This window comes from Canis aureus, chromosome X, assembly GCF_053574225.1.
Source record: "Canis aureus isolate CA01 chromosome X, VMU_Caureus_v.1.0, whole genome shotgun sequence".
Classification (NCBI taxonomy): domain Eukaryota; kingdom Metazoa; phylum Chordata; class Mammalia; order Carnivora; family Canidae; genus Canis; species Canis aureus.
In genome coordinates, this window is record NC_135649.1 from 22869645 (window position 1) to 22885478 (window position 15834).

A 15834-nucleotide genomic window follows, 5' to 3' on the forward strand; every position below is an offset into this window, starting at 1 on the left:
CATTCTGATTTCTGTCCCCCTCCTTCCAGCAAGCTGTTTCCCATTAGCTCCCCACCCTAGGCTCTGGCTCAGAGATGAATGTTGATCCTTCCTCCTCCTTTGAGCTGGCCTGTCTCAGAAAAAGCCAGTGTCCTCTGTCCCTCATGTTTAGGAAGCCCCACTGTGCCCCTAAGGGAAGTTGGTTACAGCCAGGGAGCAACGTTCTGCAGTTGGGGTAAGTCCTCACGGTGGAGCCTGCTGGGCAAGAGTGCTGCCAGCCACCAGCAGAGAGGAGGACCACCTTTCTCTTGTGGTGGCTGGGACGGCGGAGTCCCACTCAGCTGTTGGAGCCATTCCTGTGTCAGAGGGAATGAAGGTCCTGTTTGGAGGGTTTGGGGGAATGCCACTGAAGAGGGAAGAAGACTCAAAAGGGCAGTTTGGGGGCACCTAGAACACTGGGGAACTGGACATGCCCTTTCTGCCATAGCTTCTAGAACGAGGCTTTGGTTCCCCTGAAATATGGATCACTCTGAAGCAGCACGAGTCCCTTCAGGGGAAGCGAGAGTACAGAGCCAGCCTTGTCTCCACGGCCCCAGCATCTTCGGGCAGCTGGCTGCATCAGTGCCTCTAGAATGCTTGGCCAGAAAGCAATACGTCCGCGAGACAAACTGACCCAGTAGACAGCTACTTACCTAGTCTAGAGGGCCCCAGAAGTAAACCACCCGCTCCTTTTCGACTTGTTTTTAATGTATTTACACTCTGCTTCCATCCACCACCAGTTTAAGTTGAAGGTGGCTTTCAAATAACCCATCCAAATACAATAAAAGAGACCCGTTTGGAAGAGGGAAAGAGGGTCTTTACGGGACTCCTGCCAGAAGGGGAATTTTTATTTTTTTAAAGATTTTATTTATTTACTCATGAGGGAGAGAGAGAGAGAGAGAGAGAGAGAGAGGCAGAGGGAGAAACATGCTCCCTGCGGGGCAATCCCAGGACCCCGGGATCACAACCTGAGGCAAAGGCAGATGCTCAACCACTGAGCCATCAAGGCGCCCCAGGAGGGGAATTTAAACGAGTGAGGAGGTTCTGTGAACTCCACCTCCAGGCATAAAGGCAGATGGCAGAGCCCACAGCCTCAGAGGACAGACCAGGGACAAGGACCATGAGGACCCTGTGTGGTTCTGGGACTGCTGACGCTCCTGCTGTCTTTTTCCTGTTCCGCACCCCCCCACACATGCCCGCCCCTGTTCCAGGACTGGAAATGATGTGATTCCCAGAGACCAGAGGATTGGGGGGAATGTCCCTGCAAAGGCCCTTTCCTCCCCTGTGCACCGTCCTGAGGGCAAGCAGGGAGACTTGATGGGGCCGTGCAGAGGAGGGACCCCATGAGACAGCCTTTTAGGACAAACAGCCCTGCCTTTAGCAGTGGAGCCAGATTGCTGGAGTTTCGGTCCCAGCTCTGTCACCCACTGACTGCGTGGTCTCAGGCAAGTGGCTTCACTGCTTTGAGCTCACAGTTTCCTCACCTGTGAAATGCAGGGATAATAGGACTAACTTCTCAGCAATGAGATGAGGATTAAATGAGTGAATGTTTGTGAAGCTCTCAGAATGTGCAGGCCATAAGGAGTAAATGCTATGTCAGTGTTTGTGAAGGTGAGTACATCACCACAGCTAAAACCGGTGTCGTCTGTACCTTGTTCTCTCTGCCCCTGGCAGCCAGCACTGCTGAAATGGCAGTTAATATTATAGCAAAGATCAGCTGGGCTGAAGTGCCAACCCTGGAAGCAAATAAACCAAGCAGGTACCCCTCCCCCATCCTCTGGACTCTGCCCAGGGATGGTCTTGGAGGATACCAAAGCCACGCACGGTCCTCAGCCCTGCAGTTCTGTCCCTGGGGTCCCTGTCATGGTCCTGGTGGCAATGATGACCTCACCTGCTTTCACTCTCAGCTTGTCTCCTTATCTCGAAAGCAATGTCTTTACTCATCACTTTAGGGTACTTGAACCCAAGTTGGCATAAGGCCTGGGAAGAAATGATTGAGGGAGGGTGGGGAAGGTGAAGGGCCAGGAGTCCTTGTATGGAGTAGTATAGAAGAACCCTAAGTTGGTTGCTGGAGCCTTGCTGCGCAGCCTGCACTGGCAGCCTGAGTCGCTTTGTCTCACCCCGAGTCCTGGGCCTGGCTGAAAGGCCAAGTTCTGAAGCCGGGATGTCCCAAGATACTACAGAGGATGCAACCTTGAGGATGCCACCTCTTCTTGGCCACATTTTCTCCATTCATCAGAGTCTAGTTCAAAAGTCACCGCATCCACCACACCCTGACTTCCACCCCAAATTCCTCCCTCTATAGTGAGGGCTCCCATAACATTTTGTTTGAGCCTCTTTAAAAAGCTTTGTGTTGAGGTGCCTGGGTGGCTCAGTTGGTTGAACATCTGTCTTTCGTTCAGGTCATGGTGTTATGGTCCTGGGATCGAGCCCTGTGTTGAGCTCCATGCTCAACGGGGAACCTGCTTCTCCCTCTCCCTCTCCCTCTGCCCCTGCCTCTGCCCCACTCATGCTTGCTCTCTCTCTCTCTCTCTCTCTCAAATAAATAAAAGCTTTAAAAAAGATCCAAACACTTGTATTAACCCTTTGCTTTCTTGATTCTCTCCTCCCACGTCACACATCCCTAAGGGGCAGAAGCTTGCTTTTAAGAATTACTGCACATAATTCCAGCATCCAGGACAGAATCCAGTGGAGAGTGAGATCAATACAAGTTTGGTGAGTTGGTGCTGAATAAACCCCAACGATGTGTGGTCTAGCCTCCCATCCCGAACCTGATAGGAATGCCATTGACAGAGGTGATTCTCTAGCCCCCAGAAGGCTGCCATGGTGTTGTTGGGTGGCCCTTCTCTCCCATATGGCCTGTTTTGACAGAAAGCCAGCTCTGCTCATGTTGTGTGTATGCGCGTGCAGATGGGTAAATTTGGGGGTGGTCACAGCAGTGGAGGCAAGAGTCAGATTTCTGAGGTTGGTCTTGATTGTGAAGAGACCAAGAATCTCACCCCCCCACCAGCCCGCCCTTTGGCAGGACGGGTGATTATCTCCTCAGAGTGAGCGGCGGGCCTCCCTTGGCTACTGATGAGTAGAGGCAGCAGGCAGCTCCTTTCCTACAGGAGGCTCCTTCTCCTCAGGGAAGAAGATGGTGCTTGCAGACTGGGAACTTTGTTAACAGGACAAGGTGCACCCGGCTGGAGCCCTCTGTGAGCTTGGTTCAGTTCTGTGGGCACAGACTGAGTCAGATCCTGAGCCTGAGCCAAGGGCTAAACTCAGGCAGCCCCATGACAATGACAATGACAATGACAATGACAATTTGTCATTTTCAATGACAAACCTGTGCTACCTCCTCAGAGGCCTCAGGCCACAGGCGGATAGAGTCCCACTGTGGCTTACCAAGGTTCCAGTCGGTTCCACTGAAGCTTCTATTTGGTGGTCCTCGGGCACACTCCCAACCATCTGTCTTCTTTGGTAGCCTGCTCCCTTTTTACTTCTCCGTCAGCTTATGCATCTCTCCTCCCTTTGTCCACTCCAACCACACTGGCCTTCTGTCACTCTCGCTTACTCATCACGCCGGAGCTAGCCACAGGGCCTTTGCTTGTTCTTTCTTCTCCACCTGGAATGCCCTTCCTTCCTCTCTTGCCCCGTGAACTCCTTCTTCTTCCAGTCCCACCTCCAGGGTCACTTCGTCTGGGAAGCTTGCCTGACCCCTTGCAAGCTTGAGTCACTCTATTAGTCCACTTACTTTGGACCACACCAAAAGCAGCATATTGGGCTTTGTCATTGCTTGGGATTGCCATCCACTGATATATTGAACTCCAACTTCCCATTCTTGGGCCATATCCTCTTAACCTTCTTCTTTCGATAGTTCTCTCTCCCTAACTCCTATTATGCCTTTTTTTTTTTTACCTCACCAAAATTTCCCGTCACTGATCTTATGCTCTTCCTCTCTATCAGCATTCCCAGTCTCACTTCCCTCTCTATTTGGTCCAGGTAACATAACCCATCACCCCAACTTCCCTATTATTAGCACATTTAACTTTTCTGTACCTTTGTCCTCCAGCTACATCCATCCTGCCAATTTCTGTCTTCAAGTAAAGCACATTCCTACCTCAGGGTCTTTGCACACATGATTCCCACTAATAGGAATGCTCTTGTTCCAGATAGCAACATGGCTCACTTTACTTCATTCAGACCTCTATTCAAACGTCACCTCTACAGAAAGACTATCCCTGATGTTATGTGAACTGTGCCTCTGTCATTCTTTATCGTCTCATTCTGCTTTGTGTACCTTCGGAGCATTTACCTGATAATACATTATTATCTATTTGCCTATTTTTGTCCATATCTCTCAGTAGTATGCAAGCTCCATGAAAATAGGGACTCTGTTTGTTTTGTTCACTGCTGTATTGCAGAGCCTAGAAAGCTGCCTGGCACTTTAGGCACTTGTAACTATTTGTTGAATGAATGGGTAAGCCCCAGGGCATTTGAACTCTCTGTCTTCCTCACAGGAGAAAAGTATCATACCTCTGTGGATTGGAGTCACTCCAAATTCATGATGCCCAATGTCAGCAGGCCTCTTGATAATACTTGGCAATCTCTTTACTTGTCCTGGGTCAGCTCCCTTTTCTGCTGCCCTTGTAGACAATTCCAGGCTTTTACCCTGGTCCTCAGACCCCTAACCTGCCTGCATTCCATGACCGATGGACCTCCTACTTGTTTCTGACTTGGCTTTATTTCAAACAAGTGCACTGAAAACCTTTGCGCACAGAGGAAGATTTCTCTAGGATGCACATCTAGAAGTACAAAGTGTGCACTTCTCATTTCAGTAGATTCTGCCAAACTGCTATCTAAGAAAAGCTATTCTAACTCATACTAACATGGTATGAATAACTATTTCCACAAACTAATCAACACAGATATCATCAATTTTTAAGACTCTTTTCCAACTTGATGGGTGAAAATTGGTCTCTTCTTGTCTTTTTTGTATATGTGCTGCCGAAGCGAGCACTCCTGTTGTCTTTTTTGTATTTACCCTATTGTTACTAAAGGTTGACTACATTACTATATATTTTATTTACCTTTTATTTTTTCATCTCTGAATACCTGTTCCTTTCCTTAGCCCATTTTCCTGTTGGGTTATTTGTCTTTCTTATTGATTTAAAAAGATCTTTATATATTTTACACATTCCTCCATTATACATTTGACATATTATAACAAATATTTATATACCACGAATATATTCTCCCTTTTATCTTTGTCATAAATAAATAAATTTTAATAAATAATAAAATTTATTAATTTATGTAGTAAAAAATCTATCAAGATATTATTTTATAATTTCTAGGATTTGTGACCTACTTGAAAAGGAAATATTGGGATCCCTGGGTGGCGCAGCAGTTTAGCGCCTCCTTTGGCCCAGGGCACGATCCTGGAGACCCGAGATCGAATTCCACGTCGGGCTCCCGGTGCATGGAGCTTGCTTCTCCCTCAGCCTATGTCTCTGCCTCTCTCTCTCACTGTGTGCCTATCATAAATAAATAAAATAAAAAATAAGTTTAAAAAAAAGAAAAGGAAATATTATCCACATTTTCTTATAGAATTTTTGATTTGTGAGTATGTGTGTGAAAGAGAGGGAGAGAGAGAGAGAATATGTGTTTAGCTCATTATTTCATCTGAAATTTATATTTGGATATGGTAAGAGATACAGATCCAACAGTATAATGGACTTCTTTTTTTTTATTTTTAAAATTTTTTGGATTTTTTAATTTTTAAAAAAGATTTTATTTACTTATTCATGAGAGACACAGAGAGAGGCAGAGACAGGAGAAGCAGGCTCCCTGCAAGTCCCAATATGGGACTTGATCCCAGGACTCCGGGATCATGCACTGAGCTGAAGGCAGATGCTCAACTGCTGAGCAACCCAGGGTTTCTTTTTTAAATTTGGACAACTAATTGTCCCAACATCACTTATTGACTTGTATAGCTTTCCTCATTGATTTGCAATGCCTACATGGGGCTGTTCTAGACCCTGTTTTATTTAATGGATCTGTTTGTGGCAACATCACACTGTTTTAATTATTATAGTCTATGTTTTGTTTTGAGAGTTGGTAGTGCAAGCCTTCCTCCCCCTTTACGAATACTTCTTTGTTGGGGCACCTTGGTGGTTCAGCCAGTTGAGCATGCAACTCTTGGTTTTGGCTCGAGTCATGGTCTCAGGGTCCTGTGCTGAGCACGGAACCTGCTGAAAGATTCTCTTTCTCTTCCCTCTCCCCCCTCCCGCTCTCTCTCTCTAAAAATAAGGAGGGGGGGCCTCTAGTCATGCTCTAGAAATAAACAAATGGTAAAACAAAAGCAAAAACCAATGAAACAAAAACCCAAATACTTCTTTGTCATAATTGCAGTTTCTTCTTCAGCTCCTCAAGTTCTACAAAATGCTGTTCTTGATGCAAGTTGAGATTGCATTAAATATATGAATTAATCTGGAGAGAATGTCTATCTTTATAAGACTGGGTCTTTTTTTTTTCAGGAACATATCATATCTCTTCATTGATTCAGATATTTTATGCCCTTCTGTCAAACTTTCTATCCTGATCCTCACTCACTGTGGCCTGATTTCAGCCCCTATGACTCCACCGCAGGTGCTCTTGTTAGGATCAGCAACGACCTTTGAGGTGTTTTCCCTTTGAGAATGGGGGGCTATGTCTACTCCCTTTGAAGCTGGGTGGCTTTTTGTGACTGTTTTGACCAATAACATATGGTGAAAGTGACACCATGTGGCTTCTGAGGCTAGATCAGAAAAGTCGGTACAGTTCCTACCTTCCTTGCTGAAATACCCCTTTAAAAAAATTGAGGTGAAATTTACGTGATATAAAATCAACCATTTTAAAATGAGCAATTCAGCGGCATTTAGTATATTCATAGTGTTGTGCAACCACCACCCGTGTCTAGTTACAAAAACATTTCTATCACTCTAAAATGAAACCTCATACTTGTTTCCTCCCCCTTCTTCCTGCCCCTGGCAGCTACTAATCAACCTTCTGTCTCTGTAGAATGACCTATTCTGGACATTTCATATAAATGGAATCATACACTATGTGACCTTTTGTGTCTGGCTTCTTTCACCTGGTGTGATGTCTTCAAGGTTCATCCATGTCTTAGCATGGATCAGTACTTCATTCTTTTTATGGCTGAATCATATGCGGTTATATGGATATATCACAATTTGTTCATCCATTCGTCAATTGATGGGAAATTTGGGCTGTTTCTACCTTTTGGCCATTGTGAAGAGTGCTGCTATGAACATTCATGTATGAGTTTTTGTTTTAACACCTGTTTTCAATTCTTTGGAATATATACCTAGAAGTGGAATTGGTGGGTTGTAGGGTAATTCTGTGTTTAACTTTTCGAAGAATCACCAAACTATTTTCCACACCAGTTTACATTCGTACCAACAAAGTACAAGGGCTTCAATTTCTCCATGGCCTTGCCAATGCTTATTATTTTCCTTTTTTAAAAACAATAGCCATATAATAGGTATGAAGTGGTACTTTGTGGTTATGATTTGCATTTTCCTTTTTTAAAAAAGATTTTATTTTTTTATTTATTCATGAGAGACACCTAGAGAGGCAGAGACATAGGCAGAGGGAGAAGTAGGCTCCCTGTGGGGAGCCCAATGCAGGACACAATCCCAGGACCTGAGCCACCCAGGCACCCCTGATTTGCATTTTCCTAATGACTAATAATGGTGGGCATCTTTTCAAGTCCTTTTTGTCCATTTGTATATCTTCTTCGGAGAAATGTTTATTCAGCTCCCTTGCCCATTTTAAAATTGGTTTGATTGTTGATTTGTGAGAGTTATTTTTATATCCTAGACACTAGGCCCTTATCAAAGACATGGTTTGCAAATATTTTCTCCCATTCTGTAGGTTATCTTTTCACTTTCTTGATAATCCCCTTTGTTGAACAAAAGTTTATCATTTTGATGAAATCCAGTTTATCGACTTTTTTTCTTTTGTCACTTGGCTTTTGGAGTCATATATAAGAATCCTTTGCCAATTCCAAGGTTATGGAGGGTTCTTCTAAGGGTTTTATACTTTTTTCTCTTATATATAGGTCATTGGTTCATTTTGAATTAATTTTTGTATAATGGCCTGAGCACTCTTGTGAGAAATCAATTGACCAAAAATTTAAGGTTTATTTCTGTGCTCTCTATTCTATTCCATTTGTTTTTCTGCCTGTCTTTATTCCAGTACCACACTATTTTGGTTACTGTAGCTTTGTAGTAAGTTTTGGAACCAGAAAGTGTGAATCCTACACCTTTATTTTTCTTTTTCAAGATTGTTTTGGGCATGAAGGCACCTTGTAATTTCACAAGAATTTGATGCTCAGCTTCGTCTCCACAAAAAAGGCCATTGGAATTTCAATAGGGATTACATTGAATTTTTAGCTCACTTTGAGCAATACTGCCATCTTCACAATGTTCAGTCTTCCAGTCCATGAGCAAGGGATGGCTTTCCAAGGTCTTTTTTAATTTGTTTCGGTAAGCAAAGTTTTGTACCTTTCAGTATATAAGACGACTTTCATTTCCTTAGTTATATTTATTGTTAGATATCTTATTCTTTTGCATGCTAGTATAAATGAATTTGTTTTCAGGCTCCATGCAGGGAGCCCGACGCAGGACTTGATCCCAGGTCTCCAGGACCACACCCTGAGCCGAAGGCAGGCGCTAAACCTCTGAGCCACCCAGGGATGCCCCAAAATGGTCCTTTAGAGAACCAAAGAACTGGAGCTCCAGTGGCTTGTTTGTTGTTGGTGTATGGAAACATAAGATCCTCACTTTCAAACCTTTGGCAGCCATGTAAGCAGTCCGCCTACCCGGAGACCTCCAGGCTACTAAGAAAGCTCAAAGTAGCCCATTTGAGAGGTGTTTTGGAGAGCCCCTGAGACCATATGAAGAGAGAGAGAGAGAGATGTTCAGGCAGCTCCCAGCTGTGCCAGCCACCTCCCTCCCCATAGTGTTTGAGCTTCAGCCACTCTGATTGCCACTCCATGAGAAACTCTGAGCCAGATTGCCTAGTCCACCAAATTCCTAACCCATAGAAATCATGAGAGATGATAGGATAATACACTGATTTTTGTTGTTTGAAGCCCCTAAGTTTTAAGGTGACATTTTTTTTTTACTACATAGCAATAGAACAGTCTTTGAATGACAAAATCTAAAGGACCATTTTGGGGGATCCCTGGGTGATTCAGTGGTTTAGCGCCTGCCTTCAGCCCAGGGCATGGTCTTGGGGACCCGGGGTTAAGTCCCGCGTCGGGCTCCCTGCATGGAGCCTGCTTCTCCCTCTGCTTGTGTCTCTGCCTCTGTGTGTGTGTGTGTGTGTGTGTGTGTGTGTGTGATGAATAGATAAATAAAATATAAAAAAATAAAGGACCATTTTGAGGGCACTGACCCTTCTGTTGTAGTTAATCTGGTAGAACTGTTTCCTCCTTGAAACTTTCTCTTTCACTGACTTCCTTGACAGTCGTTCCTGGTTTTCTTCCTCTCTCCATGGCTGCTGCTTCTTAGTCTTCGACCCACACTCCTTTTATTCTACCTTCTCCTTAAATATTAATGATCTGGCTTTGGCCCTCTTTCTTTCTCTTGCATCTCACTTTCCCTGGAAAATCTCCCATCTACAAGGCGATGCCAGCCCGGACCTCTTTCCTGAGCTCTCAACTCATAAAACCAATTGCTGACTGACCATGTCCACCTGGATATCTCACCCCCACCATGGCCAAAAGATATCTCTCATCTTTTCATTTCTGCCACAGCCCATCACGTTCCTCATCCAATCACCTCCAGTGTTCTATCTCAGTGATTGGCATTCCTATCCATGCAGTTGTCCAAGCCAGAATCCTGAGAGTTATTTCTGACTCTTCTCTCTCTTCTGCCTTCACATGCAATCGATCACCATATTTTGTCATATCCACCTCCTAAGTACATCTGAAGATCATGATGGGTATCTTCCACATCCGTATTCTCTCCTAATCAATGCAAATGCACACACAGTTTTTCCTATTCAGACGCATTGTATCCAAGCCACAGCTGGTGCGGTCCGTGAGTTTGGAGCTGTTGGCTTCACTGAAGAAGTTGAGCTGCTAGAGCCATCCAGCTCTCTCTAACTCCAGAGTCTGTGTTCTTCATCACTGGCCATGGTGTGGGGGCAGGTTTCGTAAGCAGAGAATGGAGGCAGACAAACCAGCCAGGGTCTGTGACAACTATCACATCTCTGCCACTCATTAGCTCTGTGACCTCAGGCAAGACATTCACTTTTCTGAGTCTCAGTTCATCTGGAAAGTGGAGTTAATAATAATTTCCTTTACTTGTAAGGTCGTTGCTAGGATTCAGTAAGATAATGCACGTGCAATACTTAGTATAGTGCCCTGAACACAGCAATTGCTCAATAAATGATTGCGGAATGTTGAAGAAGGAGACTTAGAATCTGGCTGGCTCCAGCAGCTCACCTTTGCTAAAGACAACAGCTCCACGCTCATGGACCACACCAGCTGTGGCTTCCGTATGTTAGATCTGAATATGGATGACTATGTGTGTATTTGTATTGATTAGGGGAGAGTGTGAGTGTTGCTGAAGACATCGCATTTTATTTCCAATGTCAGGGAGGCAGATAGGGGCTGGAGAAACTGGTAGGTGCTGGGAAGTGGCTGTGACCTAACTGGAGCCAGCATGTCTGGATCCAGACAGCAGAGGGCAGCAGAGGTTGATGTGATTGCTGTTCTCTGGGTTGGTGTGTGTGTGGGGGGGGGTGAGGTGGGGTGGGGAAGAGAAATCTACAAGATGAACTTGGGGTCCTAATTCCAAATGCAAGTTCGGCTGGGGAAGCTGTCCAGAGCAAGGAGTACTCTTGGGGCTTTCTCTCCCTTAGGGCCTGGGATGAGGTGATTAAGGAAGTTTGGAGGCTTGGGGAGAGCAGAAAGGCTAGAATTTAGGGATGATAGCTGAGTGAGTTGCGATATTTAGAAAGTATATCTAGGAAAACACATCTGTCCTAGCCTTATGTATGTTTGGGCCTTCTCTCTTTTCTCAGAGTCCCAATGATCTTTCTAAGGGCAGGGTTATCAACTGGGGACCCTAAAGGGTGGACATATACCCTTATGTATGTTCGATGATGAATTTGTAGTACAGGTAAGGGACATGTCCCTAAGGTACGAATGCAAAAGGCCTCAGGTTCATGAGGACTCCAAGGCCGAGGGAAGGAGAAATGACTTGCCTAAAGTCACATAGTTAGGATTCAAAGTAAAAGTCAACACTTACTGAAACCTTCTGGGTACTGCTGAACACATTATATACAATACCCCACTTAGCCCTCACAATAACCTTATGAGGCAGAATTGGATGTTGTATCATAACATTTTACGAATGAAGAAATGGCAGCTCAGAAAAGCTCAGCCACTTGTCCAAGGTGCACAAGGTTGTAAAACCAGCCTGACTCTAGTGCCTGCACTATTAACTGCTGTATTCTTTGCTACTAGCCTAGACCCAGGATTGGGTCTCCAGACTCACAAATCAGGGTTGATTTTCTGTATTTTTTAAAGATTTTTTTTATTCATGAGAAACACACAGAGAGAGGCAGAGACATAGGTGGAGGGAGAAACAGGCTACCTGCGGGGAACCTGATGCAGAACTCTATCTGGGACCCCAGGATCATGACCTGAGCCAAAGTATATGTGCTGCCGAAGTGAGCACACGACCTGAGCCAAAGGCAGACACTCAACCACTGAGCCACCAAGGCACCGTGTTTGTTTGTTTTTTTATTAGTCTACATTGTGTTGGATGGAAAAACAGTGTCAGTAAACCAAATCCTGGTTCCAAATTAAATATAATAGCAAGGCAATTTGCTACTTTAAATGGATTTTCAGTTAATTCTTTTGTAAGGTAAATACCTCCATTTAAAAAAAGGAACCTCCTCTCAACCATAATTTACCTGCTTTGTGATGTTCCAATATTGTGTGAACCATCTGGGGGTGTGTGGTTGGTGAGCTTCCTACAGAGCATTCATGCCTATGTGTTCTGTGCTAGGGGTCATCTTTTCCCAGCCTGCTCTGGCTCTTTTCTGGGCTGCCCTCCTACATACACCATACTGTCAGTGTGGGGCCAGGGACAATGAAAGAAAGTTAAGGCAATGAGATTTGGGGGGGGGCAATCTTCTATCTCGTTTTCCTGTACTATTGCTTTTGTTGACCAAACAACCATTCTTTTTATTTAATGTTTGTCCGCATGGAGGCATGAGTGAATACATTTATTTACTTAGCACTTTTTGAGCACCTACTATGTGCCAAACACTATGCTAAATCCTGGTGGACACAGAGATGAATGAGGTATGCACAGTTCCTGGCTTCAGGGAATTTTGAGTCTAGAAGGAAATCATTGCCTCTTGAATGCCACTTCGGGCAATCTCCCATCTTCTCCATCCCCTTTGCCTTAGCTTGAGCTCTCACTATCTGTCTCTTCCTTGAGTCACTGTGGCTGGTCTGCCAGTCTCTGCCTCCTCCCAACTCCTCCCCCAGCCTGCACATAGCAGACAGCAACAGACAGACTCCACCTTTGAAAACATCCCTTTCAACATGTCACATCCTTCCCCTGCTCAACCTGCTCAAAATCCTTCAATGACTCTCCATTTCCTGTCAAACGAGGTCCAAATTCCTTCACCATCTGGCTAGCGTCAAGCAATTCTATGAGCCCATCCTGCACTATCTTCCCCTCTCTACCCTTATTTCCTACCTGTCCTTCTGTTCTAGTAGGAAAGGTCTTTTCACTGTTCCTATACACTGCCATCTCCTTCCTAATTTGTCCTTGAGTTCTATCTTCTCGAATCCTATCTGTCCTTCAGAATACCATCTCCTACTGGAAGCTTTCCAGTAGACTGCCTCCTTCCTCCGCTCTTCCTTCCCTGTGATTGTGGGCCCAAATCCTGGCTGGTGTGAGGATCAAACAAGATGCCATCATGGGCAAATGCTTTGTATCACATGATGTAAGGTTGTCTTCATATCAGTTTTCATGTCTACCATTTGGTACCATATCTATCACTACTATTTCTGTCAGATAGTGGAGATCAATGGTTTACAGACATTAAATTCTCAGAACATTCTATGGAATAGATAATATCTAATATTAGGTCCATTATTTAGATGAGGAACTGAGGCTGAGAAGTTAGATATCTGGCCCAAGATCACACCTGTAGATAGGTCCATCTGAGGAGTCTGTGCTCTTTCAGGAGATGGTCCATCAGACTGAGCTTTGCTGAATCTCAATTCTGCTTTTGTTTTTTTTAACTCCCTGTAGTTCACCTCTATCTGACCTTTGAGGTTTTTTTACACTTGATTTTTCAAAGTTCTATTGCTATTTCTCCCGGTCATGACCTTATGTTCTTATTTTATCATTATTTTATTGTTGTAAGCCACTAGCAAGCTTTTGGGAAACAAGGTGAAGAAATTAAATACATGCAAGTAAAATGCACTTCTCCTATCTTCCCTCCCAGGGTCCAAGACAGAAGTGGGTGCCACGCTGGGCAAGCATCACCTAACCCTGAGCTCTGTGAGGCCTTGAGGAAAAGGCAATCCAAGTCAGCAGGCAAAAGCCAGTTCCTTCTGTGTGATAAAAGGGCACAGAGTCTGTGCCAGGTCCTCTAGCAAAATGTCAAACTGTGGTATGGACTCTATTTCCTTCCATGGTTTTATTTTTATTTTTAAGGAGCCATCAGGTGGTAATGGATGATTCATGCTTTACTTACTCTTCTTGTTTATTTCCCTTCCGCGACCTTCAGATTTTTTTCCCCTTAATGTTTGTTCCGGGTTTTGACAAAACACTAAGGTACTAGACTTGCCTTGATAACTTTTTTTTCCCTAATGTCTTCTTGGGGAAAAACATGAAAGGAAGTGACAGTATTTCAAAACCATCTTTTATTCCATCAGTGGACAGATTGCACCTGCTACATCTAGGATCGTTCTCCGATCGTTTCCTTTTTCAGTAAAACCTCATTAGAAGACACTCCATGAGTACCATGAGGAGGCTTAGGCCTTACCTGGCACTACTTTGCCCACTCTTGGCGGAAAGAGCCATCTGAATAAATAGACTCCATATACTGTATTTCCATACCCCAGGCAGCAAATTTTGTCACTCCTTTGGAAGTACCATTTGCATACAAATGATTGATGCTGGGGATTCTTTTTTTTTCATTAAGGTAAGTCTCGATTAGGCTACAATTTGTTAGCCTACTTGGAGTAACTGTGAATTATTCAAAGCAATAAAGTTTCATTTCTTTACAAGTAACCTATGATACAAATGGCTTACTAATTTGAAGGGCTACCTCCATTAGTTTGAGTAAGTGAGCTTAGACTACATTCAATAACAATTTATTGATTTCTTTCATCATTCAAATCACCCTTCCTAGGCAAGAATTCTTTTTAACAGCCCCGGCACTCTAGAAAACTAGAATAGTGGGCTCTCCCTCAGAGACAAAAATGTGGTGTCCACTCACCTGTCCTTGAATTGGGACCTTAGTCTTAGGGCTTCCTAAGACTGATACATCTGATACATCCACATGCTTGTAGTCTGTCCTCTGTGGCCAAAAGACATGGGCTGAAGGTTCATGGTCAGTATATGACTGGGTTGGAGGATTGCTTCTGTGTGATACAGCCCAAGTTGCTTTCTCTCTCAAGGTTTGAGTTACCTCATCCTGCAATCATGTACTCAGCCTGTGAAGAAGATTCAGGACAAAGGCCAGGGTCAGAACTAAGAACTAAGTGAAGGGGCTTTCCTTTTCTAATCCTAACTGCCTTGCCTGCTCATAGGTAGCCACTCTATGCCCTACCCACTGAGCTAAAGGCACAAGACACTTGACAACTAGAAAAGACTAGAATTCTAGGATGAAGACATTGAGGAAGGTGGGGAAAGATACTGGATAATTCGTATTCCCTGCCTAGTACTTCTACATTTTCTGTAAAGTGTGGAAAGAAGGAGAAGCTTGCTTCCACAGTCACTGGTGTGGCAAGGAATTCTTGGATTCTGAATACATATTTGAAATGGGGGTCTTTCTTTGCTGTGAATTTCTCTCTGGGAGACTCTGGTCATGGCATGCTGCTGATTATGTTTCAGTGAAGTGTCTCTTCTTTGCCTATATGAAGGGTGGGGAGGAAAGGAGATGGGCTGGACTCCTTGGCCATGTTTGAGTTACCAAACGACAATAGAATTCCTGCTTAGAATGCTAGGGAAATGGGTTTCTCTGATCTCCTGGGAGGAATTGTAATCACACGTTTTGAAAAGCCTGGGGAATCTGTAACTGAAGGCTGTCTTTCATTTTGGACAGGAAGAGACAGACACGGAGGGTGAGAGTGATAAGTGTGAGGGCGTGAAGCACCACTTCCCCCTGCAGGATGCTGGAGCTGGTCTACAGAAGAGGAGGTGGTGGTGGTGATGGGAGAATCTACCCTATTTGACCTAAATGCTGGCAACCACCCTGTGAGGTCATTACCATTATTATCCTTGCTTTGCAGGTCAGGAAACTGAGGCACAGAGAGAAAGAGAGGTCACATGACTAGTGAATTGAAGAGCTGCAATGTGAACCCCAGATTGTCTGACTGCAGAGCCTCCATTTATGGTTATTTGGAAATACACTTGTGGAGAGATGGAGAAGAAGAGATGGAGGGGGGTATGGTAATACAGCACCTCAAGGGCCCTGGGGTGGCTTTGATGCCAAGAGGTAGCATAGTGTCGTAGTTAAGGGCATACTTCAGAGGTCCAACAGTGTAAGTCAGCAGTCTGG